This window comes from Melanerpes formicivorus, unplaced genomic scaffold (genome assembly GCF_026170545.1).
Source record: "Melanerpes formicivorus ecotype bairdi unplaced genomic scaffold, bMelFor1.0.p_v2 SCAF_12, whole genome shotgun sequence".
Classification (NCBI taxonomy): domain Eukaryota; kingdom Metazoa; phylum Chordata; class Aves; order Piciformes; family Picidae; genus Melanerpes; species Melanerpes formicivorus.
The window spans coordinates 1,583,913-1,605,594 of NW_027142364.1; the positions used below are offsets into that span (position 1 = coordinate 1,583,913).

Consider the following 21,682-nt stretch of genomic DNA (forward strand, 5'->3'; position numbering starts at 1 on the left):
CCCCTTCATGTGATTTTGGGTGCTGCTGCTGTGCTTTGCAGCGGCAGAGGTTCCTGCAGGAGAAGGCTGTGGTATCTCAGGTGGCAGAGGAGCTGTCTCCAGCCTTGCACCGTGCCAGAACTGGCTGCCTGCAAGGGAATGTCACAGAAATCCTGCAGCCACCAGTGGAAGCACAGCAGCCTCCTCCACCAACCACAGGCACATCTGCCTGGTCTCCTCTGGTGGTGAGTGCTCAGCTGCTCCAAAGAGCTCCCTTTAAGAAGGAACCAGCCTGTTCCAGGTGTGACACTTGCAGTGTCATCTACATGGATGTAGAGGAAAGTACCTCTAACTAGACTGAACCTTGTGGCATCAGCATCATCTCGGAGCCAGCAGCTGAGTTTCTGTGGATATGTTTCTGCTTCATAATGGAGCAGTGCAGAGACGAGCTGCACCTGAGAGCTGGCCACGGGGGAGTTCTGAGTTGTTGGTACCCCTGAGGGCATCCTTACTGCAACTGCCTTCTTGCTTTGGAGGAGGTTCTTGTTTGGAGAAGGTGGCCTCAGTGTTGGAGCCCCTTTGCTTTGCAGAAGAAAGCAGAACTGTGAAAGTCTTCAGGCCAGCCTGGGGATCTCTCCTCTCAGGAAGGAGCCTTTGGGAAACCGCCCAGGCCTGTCATCTGCAGGCTGTGGAGGAAAGTTTGCCTGTGTCTCCTGCCTCTGGCCAAACACAGCAGAGAGTGCACCACTAAAGGAGACAAGGGCAGTACAGTGGGCTGAGGGAGCAGAGATGAGCTTTAGCTCACAGCTGAAGAGGTCTGCCCTCCACAGACAGGGAGAGTGACCAAGGCTGTGACTTGCACCACAGCCAGTGGTAAGCATGCTCTGGGCAGAAAGGGAAAGCAAGGAAGTGAGAAGTCACAGCAACAGGCTTCCAGGTCAGTACTTCAGTCTCCATCTCATCCCAGCAAGTGAGTTCAGGCACCCCCAGCCCACTGGTTTTCTTTCATCTGCACAGCTGTTGGGATCCACAGGGTAGCACAGGGGATCCCCCTGCACACACACCTGCCCTGCATGAACACCTCTTCTGCAGCTGCTGGGAGACTTCGGAGGCTGTCAGCCCATGGCAAAAAATAGGTGGGTCTGGTTTCCCTAGTCATCATGTTCAGTGTTACACATGCCACAATGATGAAGCACTGTAAATCATGAGTCTGCTCACATTCACTGATAAACCAGTCATGCAAAAGGCTTCTTTGGAGCAGGAACTCAGCAGAAGGCATTTTACATCTGTCAGAAATAATTCAAGGGTGTGGAGTGACTCACTGGGAACTGCATGAATAATCAAGACTTCATTTTCAGTAAGACAAAGCCATGAACTTTTGTCTGGCACATCAGTGGGGAACATCTTCCCTCTGTTAGGGATTGTCTTCAGGGGACTGATGCTAGCAAGAAGGCCAGGAGGAGGGATTTCTTGGATCTTTTTTTCAATGACAGCAGACTGCCCACTTGCAAAGTGCAGTTTTGTGGGTGCCAGGATAGCATGGGTGTGAGGCTGCAAAGCTCAGAGCACAAAATTCAGCAGAGAAAGCTGGCATGCCTTGCACTGCTGTGTAGCCAGAAGGGTCTGCTGTAACCAGACAGGTGATGTCACCTCTCAGGGTCACAGGATCACAGAATGTTAGGGGTTGGAAGGGACCTCCAAAGATTATCCAGTCCAACCCCTCTGCCAGAACAGGAGCATAGAATCCAGCACAGGTCACACAGGAATGCTTCCAGATGGGTTTTGGAAGTCTCCAGAGAAGGAGACTCCACAACCTCTCTGGGGAGCCTGTTCCAGTGCTCTGTGACCCTCACAGTGAAGAAGTTCCTCCTGATGTTGAGGTGGAGCCTCCTGTGCTGTAGTTTACATCCATTACCCCTTGTCCTGTCACAGGATGAAACAGAGCAGAGCCTGTCCCCTCCCTCTCGGTCCCCAGCCCGGAGTGTGGCAGTGCACAGTACTGCAGTGAGCCAACAAAAGGCATTCTCAGCCTCATAGCAGGCATGAGCTGGGATCTGCTGAGGGAAAAGCCCTTTCCCATCACTGGGCCTCTCTTCCCTGGGGCAGGCTTGCGAAGCACCTGCCCTGCAGCAGGGCTGCAAGCCTTCAGGCAGATGACAGCAGGGGCTTCCCTGCCCCAACAGCCTCCAGCTACATCCCTTTCCCCCAGCACCTCCCCTCCCTGAAGCTCTTCTGTGAAGAGCTTGAAGTGAATCCGTCAGCAAGGCCTTACTTTGCATAACCAAGTTCCCCAAACACACACCTGAGCCTGTCCTGACTCTTGTAGCTAAATGGGCAGCAGGACCTGCATGTGCAGAGAGGTGACTGGAAGAGACTGAGGGTCAGCAGAGGTCTTCCCCACCCACACCCCAGGGACACCTTTTCTACCACACATATCCTACAGTTTTGTTTTGAGACACCACTCCTTGGGTCACTGTTATTTGCTAACAAGTCAGGTAAACAGCTGGTAAGTGTAACTGATGGACAGCATGAATCAGTCTGAGAAGCAGCTGAGCTCAGATGAACCTTAAAGGATTAAACTCGAAATCAAGGCACAAAATTTGAGATCAGAACTAGGGGAAAAATGGGAAATTAAATCAGCTGAGGGGAGTGCTTTAATACTAGGCAAGGACTTGGATCTGTAACTACTTCCTTTGCCCTTGGCCAAGGCTGCCAGGCACTGCTGGCTCATACTTGCTGCATGAAAAGGAGGTGCAAGATTTCATTTGTTATAATTTTCTGGGTTTTGTAGACTGCAAATAAAGCACCAAGAGGAGGTATGCCAAACTGAGGCCTTGCCTGCTCAAAAGTGAGATAAATTTTATGGCTGACCTGTGCCATGACCCAGAGTCAAGGTACCCTCTGGGATCAGGTGCCTCCAGCTCGTTGGAGGGAGCTGCCAGGTGCTGCATCCCCTGGCAGGCAGAGGTGCCTGCCACAGGACCTCAGAGCTGAAAGGATCAGCAGGACTTGGCAGCTGGAGCGAATGCAAGAGGGGGCAGGGAAAGCTTTTTAAGCTGAGAAAAGGCTGGAGGAAGTCTGCAAGGCCTGGTCCGAGAGTGGAGAAGAGAGGGAAACACAGCCAGTGATGGGCACTAGCTGGCATGATGTCTGTGCAATGCCGGGCACTCGCTGGCACGAGGTCTGTATGGTGCCTGTGCAATGCTGGGCACTGGCTGGCACGAGGTCTGTATGGTGCCTGTGCAATGCTGGGCACTGGCTGGCACAAGGTCGGTACGGTGCCTGTGCAATGCTGGGCACTGGCTGGCACGATGTCTGTACGGTGCCTGTGCAATGCTGGGCACTGGCTGGCACGAGGTCTGTACGGTGCCTGTGCAATGCTGGGCACTAGCTGGCATGAGGTCTGTACGGTGCCTGTGCAATGCTGGGCACTGGCTGGCACGATGTCTGTACGGTGCCTGTGCAATGCTGGGCACTGGCTGGCACGAGGTCTGTATGGTGCCTGTGCAATGCTGGGCACTGGCTGGCACGAGGTCTGTACGGTGCCTGTGCAATGCTGGGCACTGGCTGGCACGAGGTCTGTACGGTGCCTGTGCAATGCTGGGCACTGGCTGGCATGAGGTCTGTACGGTGCCTGTGTGATGCTGGGCACTGGCTGGCACGATGCCTGTACGGTACCTGTGCGATGCTGGGCACTGGCTGGCACGAGGTCTGTACGGTGCCTGTGCAATGCTGGGCACTAGCTGGCATGAGGTCTGTACGGTGCCTGTGCAATGCTGGGCACTGGCTGGCATGAGGTCTGTACGGTGTCTGTGCGATGCTGGGCACTGGCTGGCACGAGGTCTGTACGGTGCCTGTGTGATGCTGGGCACTGGCTGGCACGATGCCTGTACGGTACCTGTGCGATGCTGGGCACTAGCTGGCACGAGGTCTGTACGGTGCCTGTGCGATGCTGGGCACTAGCTGGCACGAGGTCTGTACGGTGCCTGTGCAATGCTGGGCACTAGCTGGCACGAGGTCTGTACGGTGCCTGTGCGATGCTGGGCACTGGCTGGCACGAGGTCTGTACGGTGCCTGTGCAATGCTGGGCACTAGCTGGCACGATGTCTGTATCACAGCCAGAGGCTGTCACTTCAGATCAGCAATTTCCAGCCCTGCTTATGTGACAGGACATCCTGCCCTTCACCTGCTCTTGCCAGGACAGGGGTAAAATCCTCATGACCACAACTTACCCAACAGCTTCTGGGAGTGCTTGATCCCACCTGGGTCAGACAGGGAGGGAATGTGAGCTCCAGGGAAGGCTGTCTCGGAGCGGGGTGAGGAGCGCAGAGGCGTGTGCTGGAAGGTGTGGCAGGTATGTGTGAGCTGTTCCTGACTGTGCTGAAGGAATCCTGGTGATACAGAGGGGAAGGAGTCCAAGAACTGGAGCACAGCCCATGCTCTGCTGTCAGCTGAAGCTGATCTGCAGCTGTAGCAGCTGGTGCAGGTTCCTGGCAGGGAAATGCTGTTCGGCAGCAGCGATTTTGAGTCTCACAGGAGCAAAAGAGATGAGCCTGACTTGCTGGTACCTTGCACAGCCTTTCATTTGAGATGTCAATGGGCAAGGCACTTCACAACTATTGCCACCCTTCTCTTCACCAGGCCTCTCTGAAGCTCATCTCCTTGTCACCCACTTAGGGGCCAGCAAGGAAAGGCAGTAAGATTAGATATAACTTGTCCTGATAGAAAATGGATAAACCTGAGAATCTGGTAGATGAAAGGTAGAATAAACCCAGACTAGCACTGCTAAGGCTGGAACCTGAAAAGCTGAATCTCTGCAGCTTGCAGTGCAGGGAGTCTGTCAGACTGAAGTTGAAGCTGTGTAGGATCTAAACCCTCCACATCAGTGAATGTGAGCAGTGAGCAGGACTTCTGGCTCCTCAGGAAGCAGACATCTTCAGTGGGTGTCTACGGACCTCAGCCCTTACTCTTTTACCTGTCTTGTCACTGACCCAGGTCTGCTGATGTGGAGGAACTGAATATCCCCAAACAGCCTCTTGGGGATGTATCTCCTTGCCCTGCAGTACCCAGAGCCTGCCGTGCCCTGGCCAGCCTGGAGACAAAGGGGCACACCAGGAGGCAGGGGCAGCATGAGCTGTACTCTGTTGTGAGGGCTTGTTCTTGGAAATGTGAGCACTGTGCCACATGTCAAGAAGGGATGCTGTGCTACACTCATCTATGTTCTGATGTCTCTTCATTGTGAAAGCTCAGAAGTGCCATCCTGTCCACAATAAGAGGCCACCTCTGAATCACATCCTTCAACAGATGTGCCAGAAGGAGCACAAAGGAGGTTCTCAGCACTGTATGTCAGTAAGAAAGTTTCCTGGCAATACTTGAGGGCTCCTGGTATTTCTCTCATGAAGTCCCTTTGTTGACGTGGGTTGATGCTTGGAAAGCTGCTGTAACACAGCAGGAGAGCCTCTTGGCCATCCCTTTACAGGAGTTTTGCATGTCACAGAGTCATAGTATCAGCCAGGTTGGAAGAGACCTCCAAGATCATCAAGTCCAACCTATCACCCAACCCTAACTAATCAACCAGACCATGGCACTAAGTGCCTCATCCAGGCTTTTCTTAAACACCTCCAGGGACCTTGACCCCACCACCTTCCCGGGCAGCCCACTCCAGTGGACAGTCCCTACCCAAATGTGTATTGTCACAGTTGCTATCTGCCATGTCCCCAGCTTTTCTGAGCTGGACAGGTCTGTGGCAGCTGAGAAGGGTGAAGCTGACAGCACAACAAAACTCTCAATTCTTCAGCTGTTCTGCACTAGGGCTGTTCTCTCAACAAAAGCTTGTACATCCTGTGCTACTGACTTCTTCCAGGTTGACTCATGTTTAAATCTGATTGTTGCAAGAGGAGAAGAACAAACCCAAGTCAGCCGAAATGGCTATAGGAGGAAGAGAGAAATGAGCTTAGGAAATATGAATCACTTGAGCTTCACTGAATTCCTGAATGGGGAAGCTGGGTCTCAACAATAATACAAAGAATCTGTTCAGTGCTGGAAACCAGCCAAGCCCTGTGGTTCCTAACTGGGTGTCTAACCACAAGACTTCCTGGCTCCCTCTCACTAAAGATGCTTGCTCATCACTCTTGAAAAAAGATGTTCTCCTCATCTTCCTTGTTCACCTTAACAGTGCAAAGAAACTCAGCTGTCTGTTAGGTGCCAGTGCAGTTTGTGATGGGAGAGCAAAGCAAACCAACAGCTCCATCACACACAGGACAGATTCTTGCAAAGCCCAAAGTAAATGCAGTGCTGAAGCTAGTGTTGGAGAATAATGATTTCCTGGTGGGATCTGTGATTGCAAAATCACCTGCTTTGGTGGAAAAAGGGATTACAGTGACTGGTTTAAAACTGGCTACTTGGCCTGAGCAAACAGCTTTATCCACTGCAGAGATCATAAAGATTTTTATCTCAGTGGGTTTAAGGCATTGATTTACATCTGACAGTAAATTAAACTGAGATGAGTGATGCCATAACCATCTCCAGTTTCCTGCCTCAAGTCTCTTGGATGTTGCTAACCCTGGAGGGAAAATGCTGAACAGGCCTTGCAGCAGCTGCTGACTCAGCACAGCTTACAGCCCAGCACACCACAGATTGCTGGCACTCACTTCAGTCTGTTGCAGCAGGGAGAGCTGACTGTGAGGAAATGTGTAAGACCCCAGGCACACTGCACAGGGCAGTACCACAGCACATGGTGTTTAATGTAGAGAGTTGCAGAGTGATGGAACTAGGTAAAAAAAGATAGCTCTACCTCTAACAAATGTGCTGGCCACTGCCAGGCAGGAGTGAGGCCTCGAGCTTGGGCTTGAGAGTGTGAAAATGTCAGTTAGAGAGCATGGAAATGTCAGCTCAGTGCTCTGGAGTGATCAAAAAACCCAACAGACTTACCACTGGCATCAATCAGAGGACCAAACCAGAAGACATCATTATGGTGAGGTACAAATTCAGAGATCAGACACACACTGGGCACTGCTTGCAGTTCTGGTTGCTTCCTCTCCAAGAGAGAAATCAGAACTGGAAAAGATTCAGAGATTCAGAAGCCATCAGGCAGGGTGGATAGGAAAAGGGTGGATAGGATAAGGGTGGATAGGATATGGGTGTCTACCAAGACAGGAGAAGAAGAGCCAGGTTCAAGAGGAAGGCATCCCTTGTACAGCAGCACCAGCCCTGCTGAACTCTTTGCAAAGGGCATTTGCAAAAAACACACAAACATTTCTCAGTGACTCAAGGGGAAAATGGACAAGTACATGGACCAGAGCCAGTGGGAATTACCAGAGAGACCAGAACCAGCTCATAAAATCCCCTGAACTGGAAATGTTATTGGCTGGGAGAGAAGCAGGGGGGAAACAGCAGATGTGTTTGCCATTGTCTTACTGTTTTGTATGTTGTGTCCTTGCATTTGGGTTGGGATGGAGGACATTGGTCTAACAGGGCCCTTGGGCTGTGTCACATCATACACCAGACTGTACCATGTGGCTTTCCAGAGGCTGCTGTGTCCTGCTCCTCTGCTCTGGCTTGCAGGGCCGGCAGCCTCCAGGACAGGGATGTGGCAGGCAGCCTGTGGCCACAGGAGCCTTGGGCGTGCAGCCCAGGCCACCACAGCACTGCAGATTCACTGAGGCACTGAACACTCACCCTTCACAAGAGCCACCACCAGCAGGCCTGCTCTGTCTGCATGTCTGCAGCACAGCAAACTGGCTGGCACCACTCCTGGGGCTTCAGGCTCTCTCCTTAGAGAGGACGCCAGGAACAAGGCTGATCACTAGCAGGCACTCAGCAAGAAGCCTGCTGGGTTAGGTTCAAAGTGTGTGTGAGGAGGGAAAAAGCATGTTAGAGTGACCCAGCTCTTCACCACGTGGCCTTGTTGTTGCTGAGATGGCTACAGCTGCTCCAAAACTAAAGCTGTAGGTACAGAGCCTCTGAATCCTGCCCAGGCTGTAGCCCTCCTGCCCACAGAAACCTAGCTGAGGCTCCGTGCAGCTAAACTCTGGGCAAGCTCAGCCTGGGCTGTGCAAGGCAAATGGTGCCAACCTCCATAGGTGCTGTGCACCAGGTGAACCTGCCTGGTACTGGGCAGTGCCAGAGGCTTCCTGCAAGGCAATTGGCATTGCTGTCACCTGCCCAGAGGAGCCATGGTGGGGGTGGCATCTCCTCGGTGTCCCCTGCACTGCTGGCAGGACCCAGTTCCGAGTATGCCTTCCCCCACAGCCAGGCACAGAGGTGCTGAGAGCTGCTACTGACCAAAGCAGGACAGAGAGGAGAAGGTGACCAGCTACCATGAGAGCTGAGACCCTTCCCTAGCTGCTCGGAGAGCAGCCAGGTGAGTTCTTAAAGGCAGAAGATTTCTTTCTGCAGCTCCTCTGCTTCCATACCATAATATACAAAAATTCCCTACCAGTTTTGCCTATAGCTGTGAATTGTGAGTCAGGCCAGAGCCAGACGTGGGTACTGGTGGGCTGAGGCAGCTGGGCACTTGCTCCTGGAGCAGGAGAAGGCTGGGGGCCAGAGCCAGGCCCCGCACAATCTCAGCTGTCACCATGAACTCTTCAACCCTCACAGATGCTGAACAGCTTTGCCCTTGTCCCCTCTGTCACAGACCTCTTTCAAATGCTCTGGCAGGGGAGGGCCTCTGCAAGGGCCAGGCTGGTGGCACAGGCAAGGCTGATGTAGAGCACCAAGCACATGAAGCACCAAGATCCAGAGGGCCCTGCTGTCCTGTCCCACCTCCCAGAGACATGGCTGAGCTGCAGAGTGACTGCACTGCTGCTCTGGGCAGAGCAAGGATTCTCCTCTGGATCCTCCCAATGCTTGGGCACAGCTGAGGGCCAGGGGCTGTTCAAGCCATCTCACAGTATCACAGTATCACTTAGGTTGGAAAGGACCTCGAGGATCATCGAGTCCAACCTATCAACACAGACCCCATGACTAGACCATGGCACCAAGTGCCACGTCCAATCTCCCCTTGAACGCCTCCAGGGTCGATGACTCCACCACCTCCCTGGGCAACCCGTTCCAATGACGAATGACTCGCTCGGTGAAGAACTTCCTCCTCACCTCGAGTCTAAACCTCCCCTGGCGCAGCTTCAGACTGTGTCCCCTTGTTCTGGTGCTGGTTGCCTGGGACAAGAGGCCAACCCCTTCCTGGCTACAACCACCTTTCAGGTAGTTGTAGAGGGCAATGAGGTCACCCCTGAGCCTCCTCTTCTCCAGGCTAAACAATCCCAGCTCCCTCAGCCTCTCCTCATAGGGCTTGTGATCCTTGGATCCTCCCTGGATCCTTGGCTGGTGCCTTCGGTGAAGAGACCCTGTCCAGGGAAAACATCCATCTCCAGGTGCCCCAGAAGATCTCACTGCCTCTGGGCATTGCTCAGGAGGGGATAACTTCAGGACTGTGCTGGAAGGTGTCCGAAGAAGAGCCACAAGGATGAGCAGAGAGCTGGAGCTCCTCTCCTATGGAGACAGACAGAGAGTTGGGGTTGTTCAGTCTGGAGAAGAGAAGGCTCCAAGGAGACCTTCTTGTGGCCTTCCAGTATCTGCAGGGGGCTCCAAGAAAGCTGGGGAGGGACTTTTGAGGGTGTCAGGGAGGGATAGGACTGAGGGGAATGGAGCAAAAGTAGAAATGGTTAGATTGAGATTGGATGTGAGGAAGAAGTTGTTCCCCATAAGGGTGGTGAGAGACTGGCACAGGTTGCCCATGGAGGTGGTGGAAGCCTCATCCCTGGAGGTTTTGAAGGCCAGGCTGGATGTGGCTGTGAGCAACCTGATGTAGTGTGAACCCCCAATGGCAGGGGGGTTGGAACTTGAGGTTCCTTCCAAGCCTAACTATTCTATGATTCTATGACTGAGGCTGCACTCACCCTGTCCCAACAGCTCTGGGTGAGGAGTGGGTGCCCAGGGACCTCCGGGAGCTCCAGGCCTGGGGCTGGACCTCAGCAGACACTGCTTTTGCAGAAGGATTCAACAAACTGAGCCCTTGGGTTTCTCTGTCCCCCCAGCCGTGGGGCCTCATTGCTGCTTCATCTTCCCTTGTCCCTGTGGTATTTCAAGGCCTGTATTTTAAGCCCACTGGTCCCTTCGGGTACAGCATGGGCTGGCTGCACATTATGTGGTCTGCAATGCCACAAGGACCTGGGCTGCCCTCTGCTCTGCTGCAGAGCCCTGTACAATGCTGCTTTTGGTAGGGCGCAGGGAGCCGGCAGAGCTGCTGGCGTCTGCTGTCTGCTCAGCCTTATTTTGAGGTGTTTAAACTTAGCAAAGTGGCTTTTTTTAGGCCCATCTGCAGGGATCAGGTGGTCACCTGTGGTGATGTGTTTATTCACAGATCCCAGCTTGCAGGGAACAGCCCTCTCTAAACACAATTAGGGCTATTTAAGCAGCTGCTCACAATTACCTCTGGGCCCGCACAAAATGCCACATACCCTCTTATTGAGCAACAGCTCCTGCAGGTACCAGGCTGAAAAAGCCACAGGCAACCTGTCAAGTGCCTCAAAGATTCTGCTGAGCCTGCTGTAAATGGGTGTTTACTTTTGAAGAGCTGCACACCTTGGATACTCTGCCACTGTACTCTCTTGCAGACCGGCATTGACCCAGCCCTTCGACAGCTGCTCCTCTCCTCTGGCCTCCTGTGGCTTTGCCTGTGGCAGCCAGACTGCAAACAGATGTAGAAGAGCCCACTTTGGGGATGGATGTGACACAGCATGTCCTTCCAGCTCTGCCCAGGAGGACAACTAGGGACAGCTGCTGGGAGAGGAGGGATGGGATAGCCTTCGCTCAGGAGTGGTGAAGCCTGGAAGGTTGGTGACATCAACAGAGGACAGTCTTCATGTCATGATGACCAATGTTCCTTTCCTTGGTGCTTCCTCAAGATGAAGTGGTCCTTTTCTCTCTCCTCCTTGCCATCTCCTTCCCTCTTTCACCTTCACTGTTTCTTGCCTTCTTTCTTTGTCCCTTGACATTGACACTGCTCTCCCAGGTTCCATCCGTGGTGGTAGCTGCTCCCCCTCCCAGCTCATTCCCACTGTGCCCCTTGTGCAGGCCACCAGGGGTCCCTCCTCCTGTCTGGCTTCTCCTTCCCTCACAGCAGGCCTGGGGCTCAGCAGGATAAAGGGTTGTGGTTCTTCAAAATGCAGAGAGCAGACACAAGAATTCACCTCTCCAGGGACACGGAGAGGTGTTTTTCATTCATTTTTGAATGAAAAATAAAGACACTTGCAGCTCTGGGGAATCTTCTTGGTGGCACCTTGTCCCCAGACCATTTGGTTTCGAGGAGAGCGTGCCACCATTCAGGAATGATGAATCTGCAGCCCTCACAGAGACACATTTCAGCCAGAAAAGTTTTTATAGGTCCAGAAGGAATGCTGTGATTCATCAACACATGTAACAACACAGCCAAGAACTTTCCCAAGGAACTGTAACATTATTGTAGGATTTTATTACCCCAGGATTTGAGTAGTGATGCAAGAACCAGGAGCTTATGCATTCCCTGCACGTGTGTCATTGCTGCCTCACCCACCCAGAGAGCTGGGTGTCCAGGGAGCACAGAGCCACCCTGGGGAGTTGGATCACACTGTGGAGACCTGGAGCAGCCACACTGCTCCAGCCAGTGCTGTTCCCACATTTACAGAATCATAGAATGGCCTGGGCCAGAAGGGACCTCCAAAGGTCATCCAGTCCAACCCCCTCTGCACTCAGCAGGGACATCCCCAACTAGATCAGGTTGCCCATGGCCTCATCAAGCCTTACCTTGAGTATCTCCAGGGAAGGAGCCTCAGCCACCTCCCTGGGCAACCTGTTCCAGTGTTCCACAACCCTCTTGGTGCAGAACTTGTTCCTCACATCCAGTCTAAATCTGCTCTTCTCCAGCTTAAAGCCATTGCCCCATGTCCTGTTCCTGCAGGCCTTTGCACACAGTCTCTCTCCAGCCTTCTTGTAGTCCCTTTCAGCTACTGGCAGGCTGCTATTAGGTCTCCCTGGAGCTTCCTCTTCTCCAGGCTGAACACCCCCAGCTCCCTCAGCCTGTCCTGGTAGCAGAGGTGCTCCAACCCCTTGACCATTGTCATGGCCATCCTCTGGACCCACTCCATCAGGTCCATGTCCTTCCTTCATGGAGCCCTGTCACAAACACCATCACTCCAACCAGGAAATAAGAAACATGAAAGGCACAAAAGCTGCTTCTAAACAGACCCTCTCCCTAAAAATGGTATTACTTGTTTCATAATGTAACATCAAGCAGGAAATTCAGTGCCAGTTTCCAGTGCTACAGATAGAGATGTCACTGAAAAACCAAGGCAGATTTCCAGGCAGAAAAAGGAGCCACCAAAAAAAAAACCCCATGAGCCATGCAGAAACCCCCCCTGTGTGTCAGGGCCCTCCTGCTCTGGCAGTAGCAGTACAAACACACACAGCAGTCTGCTACAACAGGATGCAGACCTTCTTCTCCTTGTTCTGCCTTGTAGAGGATGGCTCAAGAGCAACCAGGCTGCCCCTGTACCAGCTCCACGCTGAGGTTTCAACAGCTCTGCTAATGACCATGCTCTGAAATGCCACAGCCTGAGTCCTGGAGGAGGGCAAGGCTGAGCTGGCTGCCAGCAGTGTCACAGGCACTGCTGTTGACCAGGGTCTTCTCTCATAACAACTCCAGTAATCGTGTTTATCATATCTTTTGCTGTGTTCTCAGGGTGTCTCACACAACTTATGCTTCATTTCCCTTCCTGATGATCAGTCTCCTCTGCTACCCAGCCCCTACAAACCAGCTCCCAGCAGTGGGGCTGAGGAGTGGCTCCTGGGCAGGATTTCTGTGTGTCTGACCTGCACCCTGAGGAGTGTCCCTGTGCCAGAGCTTAGCACTCACACCCCTGCAGCTCCTTTCCCATGGCTTTTCCTTGCCCTGTGTGGTCATTGTGCAGCAGCCAGCCTGGCACTGTTGCCAGCTGCAGGGCCTGGAGCTTTGCAAGCAGGCAGCTCCTGCCACCACAGCTGTGTCACACAGGGTGGCACATGTCACACGAGGCAGATCTGACACAAAGAGAGTCATGGGAAGGTGAACCCTGATGGTTGCCTCTGTGTTTCACTGCCATCTGGACACCCCACAGTTTTTGCTTTATGTTACCTACATCTGGTTTCAGTGGAGAAGCTCTTCAGCTTCTATCCTTTCTCTCACCCTAAATAATTCACTTCTGGGATTCCAACAAGGCCTCCATGCAATGTGGCTTACAAAACTTGGTAGCTCTCTAGGCTGGGCAGGAACAACATGGGCCCTGCAAGGGCTTGTGCTGGTCTGAGCAGCATTACCCTGGGCCCATACAAGCACCGGGGAGCAGAGCCTGGCCCCAGGCTTGGCCCAGCCAGTGCTGAGCTATTGCCTCATCTGGAGCTAGAGTCTCACTTCCAGAGCACTGCAATTTTCTCCACAGTGATGTTATCTTTGTTCCTTGGTTCCTGGCAGCAGAGCTGCTCACACATGTTATTAGCAGATGGCAGAAGACGTACGTGGAATGTGCTCTCAGAACACTTCTGCCATTCTTCCTCCCAGACTGAAGAAGTGCAAATTCAAGCTAAAAGCATGCCCTGACTGCAGCCCTCTCCCAAACAGGGCTGCAGAGAGTGAAAAGCATGTGGAAGCCTCTCAAATAATTCAGTTCCTCTGCCATGGTTTAGCTGCTCAGCACAAACCCTTCAGCCAGAAATGTGGGAGCATGTCTGTGTATGGCCACGCTCCTCAGTGCCCCTGTGGCAGCTCCCTTTCTGGATCAGCTGTTAACAAGCAGCAGGCACTGCAGGAAGGCAGAAAACTTCCATGCAGCCTCTCCAGTATGCTGAGGCATCCACCTGTGGCCCACAGCCAACTGCCAGAGGCTTGGCAGAGCTTGGAGCACTTGGTGTGGACCAAGATGAACACATCAATTCAAGGATCAGGCAAACAAATTGCCAGCATGGCCATAAGTTCAGGAGCAAGGACTTGAATGTGGTGCTCAGCCCCCAGACAAAGGAGGCAGGAGCCTGATGAGCTCCATATCACCCTATGCTGATGCTGCTAGGAGCTGACAGTGACCTGGCCTTCCAGAGGAGCTGCTGTCAGAGGGAGTCACAACCATTAAACAATGCAGAGGAGGGGCACTGACTGCTTACTTTGCTGCCTGCCAGTCTTCAACTTCCAGGATAATTCACAATAAATTCCTCCTGCACAGCTGCACTTCCTATCCCCTGCCAAAGATGGAGATCCAGCTCCCTCATCTCGAGGTGTTTGGGTTCCCAGTGTCTCTGTCCTCATGCTGTACAAGGGCCTTGTTTCTGGGCACCACACAGCCCAGAGCAGAGGGCACCATAGAAATGTTGCCTCGTGTCTCTGCCAACACTCAGATACTGAAGTTACTATACCTTCACCTGCACCTGGCTGCACCTTCCACTGGAAAGGATGCATGGCTAAGGCACTTTTGTGCCAACCATGGAATTAGTTCCTTTAAAAAGTATTTTCCCTAAAGCCCAATGGAGATTGCAGCCCTAGATAACACCCGGGCTTGCTTTCCCTGTCAGGAGCACAGTGGAAAGAGCTGAACCTCTGCAGAGGGCATGGATGACCCTGGTGTGAACGCTGGTGGCTGGGATTCCAGGGGATCTCCTGTGTGCAGGGCAGCCAAGGGAAGAAGGAAGGAAACCTTTTCAAACTCAAAGCTAAACAGCTACTGTGGGTTGGCAACATTTATTTGCCCTTTCCTTCCCTTGAAGAAAACACAACCAGTAAAATTCCCTGGCATGTTCCTCACCATCCTGAGGTTTCTTTGCTCCTTTGCCCTCCTCCATATAACCAGACCCTTTTTCACACATGGCTGAACCTAGAGAATCATTTAGAGTGGGAACCACATGAACCAGTTCACTGCACATCAGGTAATTGTGCCTCAGAGGCCTTTTTGAAGGTCAAATATTTCTGGGTAATTTTTCCAGCTACTTTCTTTGTTAAATGAAAGCCCACTAAAACCAGTAAGAGAACAAAGAGGCCTCTACAAAGCCACTAACTCCACAGCCCCATGAATCCACCCACCCTATACCCCTGCATGCTTTCCTTCTGTGTTTCCTCTCCAAGGCACCCAACTTCACAAGCCACCTGCCTGTGCCAAACCTGCACCGCTCACTGCTGCCCTGTGAGCAGCTGAGGGTTCCAGCCTCACTGCTCAGCAGATTCTTACACTCCCAGGTCACTTCCAAGCATTTTGCAACTAAAGGCTTGGTTTAGGTTTGCATCATGATAGAGAAAACAACCTAAAACCCCTCTCTAGGATGATAGGAGTGCTCATGACCCTGGCCACAGCTGCTCTCTGTGACTTCTCCTATGCTGAGCATTACAGGGGAGCTCCCCTGCAGCTCCTCCTCCCAGCACTCTCAATCTGGGTGTCACTGCACAAGCTTTGTGATAACAAAGAAGAAACTACAACCCTGATTTAAATGAGCTGACAAGTGTTACAGCCACAAGGTGCTCACATAAAGCTAGACAAAGAACATTCAAGAACATAAAGTTGTTGTTCCATATGTGCAGTTTCTACTAGAGAAAAGAGATTTGCTGCATGCCAAGAATGGAAGCACCGGAGGACTCTGCTATAGGAAATGTCTATGTTAGGAGCTATTTTAATCTAATAAACTGGACTTACTCTCCAAAAAACAACTTGTAGTTGAGAACAGAATGATGCCACTCAGGCTGCAAATCCATTAAAGCAAAGCTTTCATTAAAGCTTTTTAATCTCTCCAAGCCTGGCACAGCACGGCCTGGCTCTATCCTCCCAGCAATACCAATAAAGAACAGGGAAGCGGCTACCAATCCCATCCCCATCCCTTCCCTGCTGTTCCAGACACCACAATGGCTATGCAGAGGCTGATTCCTTTCCTGCACACAGCTGTGGATGTGCACAAGGATCTCCAGCCTCTGGCCAACAACCACCACACAGCCCCAAACACGGCAGTGGCTGTGGGTTGACCGAATCAGAGAGGTGCCGGTGAATGGTCAGAGGAATGCTGAAATGGGCTCAGTTTGGTTAGAGAAAACAGGAAAGCTGACAAGGAAAGGGACCAGGTGCTCCTGGGCTGGGGAGTGCTGAAGGTGCCTTGGCTGCTGGCAGGAGGAGGGAAGCTGAAGGAATGCCACTAAACCAGACCCTCCTCATTTGTCACTGACATCAGGGTCAGCACCCATTCCTGCAGCCAGGGTCCCCTCTCCCCTCGATTTTGCTGCCTGGCTCAAGGGATGTTTGCAGGCTGCACAGCACCTTCTGCACCTGCAGGAAGAGCCAACTGCCCTCTCCTACAGGGAGTGGGATGGGAAAACTCCAGCCAGGCTTGGCTGGATCAAGGCAAAACGACCCCCAGATAACAGCAACACACTCCCAGGTCACTTCCAAGCTTTTGCAACAAAAGGCTTGGTTTAGGTTTGCATCATGATATAGAAAACAACCTAAACCCCACCTCTGAGATGACAGGAGTGCTCATGCCCCTGGCCATGGCTGTGACAGTGCCCTGATGGCTATAACCACGAGAAGAAATCACCCAGGCATGCACACTCAACCCAGCCCACGACAACGGTGCATGGCTGGGTGGTTCCTTCTGCTTGCAGCTCAGTGTCACTCACAGCACCAACCTGCTCCTGGATCACTCCATAGCCATGCATCTTCTTGAAAAAAACCCAAAACATAAGAAGTGTCTTAATTCTGATTATTTCTGCTATGATAACTGCCCATCAGGTGCACACAGCCACAGCTTACTCTGCTGAAATGCAAGCACAGCCTCCTTCAACCAGCCCGTCCTGCACCCTGTCTGACCTACCACACTCTGCTCCTCACGCCTGCTTTGGTTTCTTGATGCAAGGCAAGCTTCACTTCAGCTGCACTCATCTTCTGATTGTGCCTGGGGTGAAACATTTCACAAGGGCCACAGGGAGATCTATTTTTGAGTAAATAGGAAATTCTATAATCAAGAGAAAAAAAAAAACCACCAACAAACCAAAAACCATAAGAGACCAAAACTATTTCAGTATCCCCAGACTTACAAACATGTTGTTTGTCCCCACTAATAGCAGCCTAAAACTCTGAGCTATATGGTGCAACCTGTGGGATGTTCCTCTAACATATATATAGCATTTGTTAAAGACACCCTGGCCTTTCAAATCAGCTGCATTCAGTCACTGCTGGATCCAGTGTCTATTTGCAGGCTGTAGGAGAAAACAGGATTGCAGAAATGCTGGGAATTGAGTCAAGGCTGTGAGTGTCAGCACTGCCTAAAGAGCACAGCACCCAGACCTCAGCCTGCCCCCACAGCCTTTCTTTATTCTGTACATTAAATAGTGGTTTGGGGGCGAGACCCAGCCCAAGCTGGAATAGCTCTGGTGGCATCTCCCCCAGGGAGAGGAGCGAGCAGGCAGGGCAGGAGCCTGTATTTAGCAAGGTCTCTCCCTCTCCATCTCCTCTCCGTCTCTCTGATGACAGCCCTGAGCTGGCACTGTCTGGCAAGCACGTGTTGCCTGTTGTAAGTGTGGGTACCTTCAACGCTGATTTCTTCTGTTGGGGTGGGTGCCAGGAGCTCTCTTTAATATCAGTAACATTTCATTCATGATTTCAGCTGCTCGTGGAAGGAGCACAAAGGAACTGGCTGCCTGCAGGGAAAGGGCTCCTGGGGGAAGAGCAGCAGCAGACCCCAGAATTACTGCTGGCCAGAGAGCCTGGTGCAGAGTGGAAAGAGAGAGTATTAATTAGGATTAAAGGGAGGTAACTGGCTTAGTATAATATGACAGCTGTGCCAACGAGACAATGCCACATTTTTGAGCTGCAATCCCTACTGTCAGATCTCTCTGTTATATTTTGGGTATTGGCCAAATCAAGCTGGCTGCTGAATGTTCTCTGTTACTATATGTCACAGGAGAGGGGCAGAATTGTCTATATTTAGGCCACCAAGTCCCCCGAGTTAATCTTTCCTCCTCTTTGTTTTAGTACTCTGCTTTCTACTTTTACTTCACACACTCTGCAGCAGGTCTGGCAGGCTCTCCTCTCCCCAGAAGAGCTGATGGCCATGCTGGTCGTTTTGCTTTCCGTTTCCTTCTTTCTTCCTTCCTTTGTGTGTGAATTTTCTTACAAGGAAGGCTAGCAAAAACACTCCAGCCAGAAAACAGCACACCTGCAATGGAAAGAAGTGATACATCAGGTGGCAGTGGTAGAAAAGAAGGGAAGAGGGGACATTGTAGGGCAAATTTGCCTAGAATTTCAGTCACACCTGCTTAAGATTATGAAGCAAGCAAAGAATCCATGAGGACAAAGCAAGCAAAGGATCTGTAAGGACAAAGCAAGCAAAGGATCTGTGAGGACAGACACAGATCAGAACAGGGCAATTGCCAGGCTGAGGCAGAGCAACACTTGCTGTGTCCCTTCACCCTCCACCAGCTGGGCTCTGCCAAACTCATGGCCCATAGCACCAGGTTTGGCCCCAGAAAAGGCTTCCTCAGTACCAAGGGTGGCAAAGCCTGGCTCCAGGCCAGTCAGGCACGCACCCCTCCCTGCCAGGCTGTGCTAGTGCTGAAGCCTGATCTCTACAGGACCTGAAACATGGGCTAATGGGAAAACTGGTACCTGCTGTTAGCATGGCTTCAGGAGAGGTGATTTGCATTACTCATCAGTCTGAACAGAAACCCAAAGGACCACCTCAAAGGGCTCTCCTTCTGGTGGGACTGATCCTGGGTGGCAGGCTCAATAGGGCAGCTCAGGCACAGTGGGGAAGGGATGGAGGCTGCCACAGGGCATGTTGCTGTGGGACCACTCCTGCTCTGGGCCTGACCCTACCAGCCTCCTTGGAAGGAACCTGATCTGGCCAGAACATTCTTCATTTCCTCCACCTCTCCCAGATGTGAGCTCAAACACTGTGGTGATGCACAGGCCACTCTCCCCTGCCACCCTCAAGAGCATGGGCAGTGCCAGGAAGAGGTAGGGAGGGCAAGAAAAGCAGAAAGAACAGCTGTGGGTCTAGGCATGGGGGCACATTCCCTCCTGGACAGCATGGGATCTGCATTGTTCCCTACCTTCCCCAGTGCTGCCCTGGGATGCTCCTCCAGTAGTGCCAGGTGGGCAGGTTTGCTTTGAAGACCTGGAGCTGCTGCCCTGGAGAGCTGTCAACAGTGCAGGCACCTCCAGTATGCACTAGTATTTTGCCCACTATCTGCCCTCACCATCTCTTCTCCTCCCAGCTGTGGCTGCTGGACACGTTGCAGGACAGGAATGCCAGGGGAGCATCATGGAGAGAAATGGCCAGGAGACTTGGGTCCTGCCAGCTGTGATCAGCAATCCCAGAGCCCTTTCCATGCAAGATGTGCTTTTGGTTTCAAGTAAAAAGGGTCACAGTGAAATTCCCCACTAAAGAGGAATGCACCAGCCAGCACCAATGCTTTTCTCAAAGCAGGAAAGGTGCAGAATGGAGCACAGGCAAGGAGGGAGGAAGAATTGTCTTTGAAAAAAGCTCCAGGGCTGCTGGTGCCATGAAATGCACAACCCCAGCCTGGGTGAGTGCACAGACAAACAGCATTCTAGAAAGACACACACACACAAAAAGGGAGAAAAGGTTAAGCAGCATCTCTGCAGTGGTGGAGCCACCCCTGCCAGGAGCTGCCTGCAACAGCAGGAAGGTAACTCCTGTTCCCATCCAGCTCAACAGGCAAGAAAAGAGAGTAGGAAAAGTGAGGGAACAGGGCATTATCCTGGGAGCAAGGAGCAGCAGCACAGCAGGCTTAGGACTCCAGCACTGAAAGGGTCCTTGTAAAGGTATCTGCAGGTCCTGAATTGTCTTTAACTTTTCCTGGGCCTGCTGGTGGCTGTGCTCACAGTGTGACAGCAGGAGCAGGCTGAAGTGTGCTCCTTGTTGGTGGCACTGGACACCTGCTACAGCTCCCTGGGTGCAACCCGGCAGGGGGCTGTGGGTGTAAGCTCTCCCTGGCACTGCAGTGACACAGGCCCTCCCTGCCTGGCCGTGCCTCCAGACAGATTTAGATCACCCTCTGTCATCCTGCTCAAGTCACACATTCCTGTGAGGATTTATTTTAGACACCTGGTGCTCCCTCCAGAGAGAGAGAGGCGATCGCTGAGCAGGGGCAGGGGTGCCACACGGTGACCCTTACAGCCACCTCGCTCCTGGGCTTACACCAAGAGCATGGGTGCCATGACCAGGCTCTGGGCTGAGGAATCACCACAGGGGACCTGCAGAACAGCTCCAGCACCCACCAGTACCAGCCAGAATGAGGCAGTAGGAGAGGTGGAGACATGCAGGACGGAAAGGGGACAGTCCGGGAAGGGTGGGTGGCAAGGGAGAAATTATTTCAGAGCTGGAGCTAATTTTGTAGAACCTGGCTGTCAAACAAAGAACTGCAGTGTTTTTTAAACTCTGCTTATTGAATTAAGTCACTCTGCTGCCAACTGGATTACTTCAGCTGGCTGAACAACCTGACACCTCCTTTTAGCAAAGAATTTGCTACCATGACCCCCCGGGTGACGGCATTACCTACCCATCCCCGCCACCATGCACGGGGGAAGCCAGGCCTGCAGCTGAGAACAAAGCCCTTTTATGGGAAACCTCCTCAGCATTCAGAAAAGATGGGGAATGGAAAGGAAAACTCCATGAAAACTCCAAGCATTTCTGGTTTGAAGCCCAATAGGACATGGAGTGGGCCTCAGGAGCCTGGCACTTTCTGCACGCTGGCCTCACAGCACAAAAGGTACCTTTTTTGCAGGGAATGTCTAAAGGAGGCACAATTGGATTCTTGGCTATTAAAAGGTGCTTTTGGAGCATGAGGCTCCTCCTTGGTTCCAAGAAAGCTGTTTATAGAAGCACTCAAAATCAGCCTCTGAGGTCAGGTAAGGAGGCCTCCCTTCAGCCTCGGTGTCAGCGGGGCAGGATGTGTGTGGGTCTGTGCTGCAGCAGCACCTACAGAGCAGAACCCAGCCCTAGGTGTGAGGGTGCTGGGTGTGATTTCTACACCCTCAGAGGCAGCCCTTGACCCAGACACCTGCCTGGGAGCAGTTTGTGTTTTATATAAGGGAGCAGAGGCAGAAAGATTATCCATGCTACCTGACAGGGACTGCTAGGAGGCTTTTTATAGATGCCAAAGCAGTGGCTTAACCTGAAGATCTGTGTCTGCTGAAAGGAAGCAGCTCCTGCACTTCACCTTCACTGTCCTGCTTTAGTCACTGTGCAGCCTGAGCAGAGCCGTTCTCTCCCCCAACTCTCCTGCAGACAGGCTGCAGCTCTCCTTGTGGCCTGGAGTCGTGACAGCAGGGCAAACACAGACACTGAGTTCTGGAAGGTTCTGGCTTCTCCTGTGGTACCTCCAAAGCACTGTGACTTCTTTTACCTCCAGGACAGCTCTACCAGTCTCTGAGGGCCTTTTCAGTCCTCTGAAATCCAGCTGCCCTCTTGCTCAGAGACAAAAGCAGGTGTTTCAGTGTTAAACACCTGGATGTCACAGGACAGCATCAAACACAAACCAGCACCGCTGGGGGCACAGGGCTGGAAGGTACCTTAGCACTGTCCCCCTGCCCTGTGGAGGCCAGCTCGTGCCCTGCTGTCAGGTCACAGGGACACTCCAGAGGCTGGGCACCCTCTTTAATTCTGTAATTTGAACAGATCTGCCTTTGCACCTAACACAGAC

General features: G+C 52.4%; 1 long non-coding RNA gene across 8 annotated transcripts in view; it reads right to left on the bottom strand.

Annotated features, from left to right (window-relative positions):
- LOC137444358 (uncharacterized) overlaps positions 1-21,682 on the bottom strand; it is an 88,446-nt gene that overhangs the window by 16,850 nt on the left and 49,914 nt on the right. For 6 of the 8 annotated variants that reach the window (XR_010988129.1, XR_010988132.1, XR_010988126.1 and 3 more), the window contains one exon: positions 16,828-18,171. This is a non-coding gene — a long non-coding RNA (uncharacterized lncRNA). The remainder of the gene's footprint in view (positions 1-16,827; positions 18,172-21,682) is intronic. The other 2 variants (XR_010988133.1, XR_010988131.1) reach the window with 2 other exon arrangements.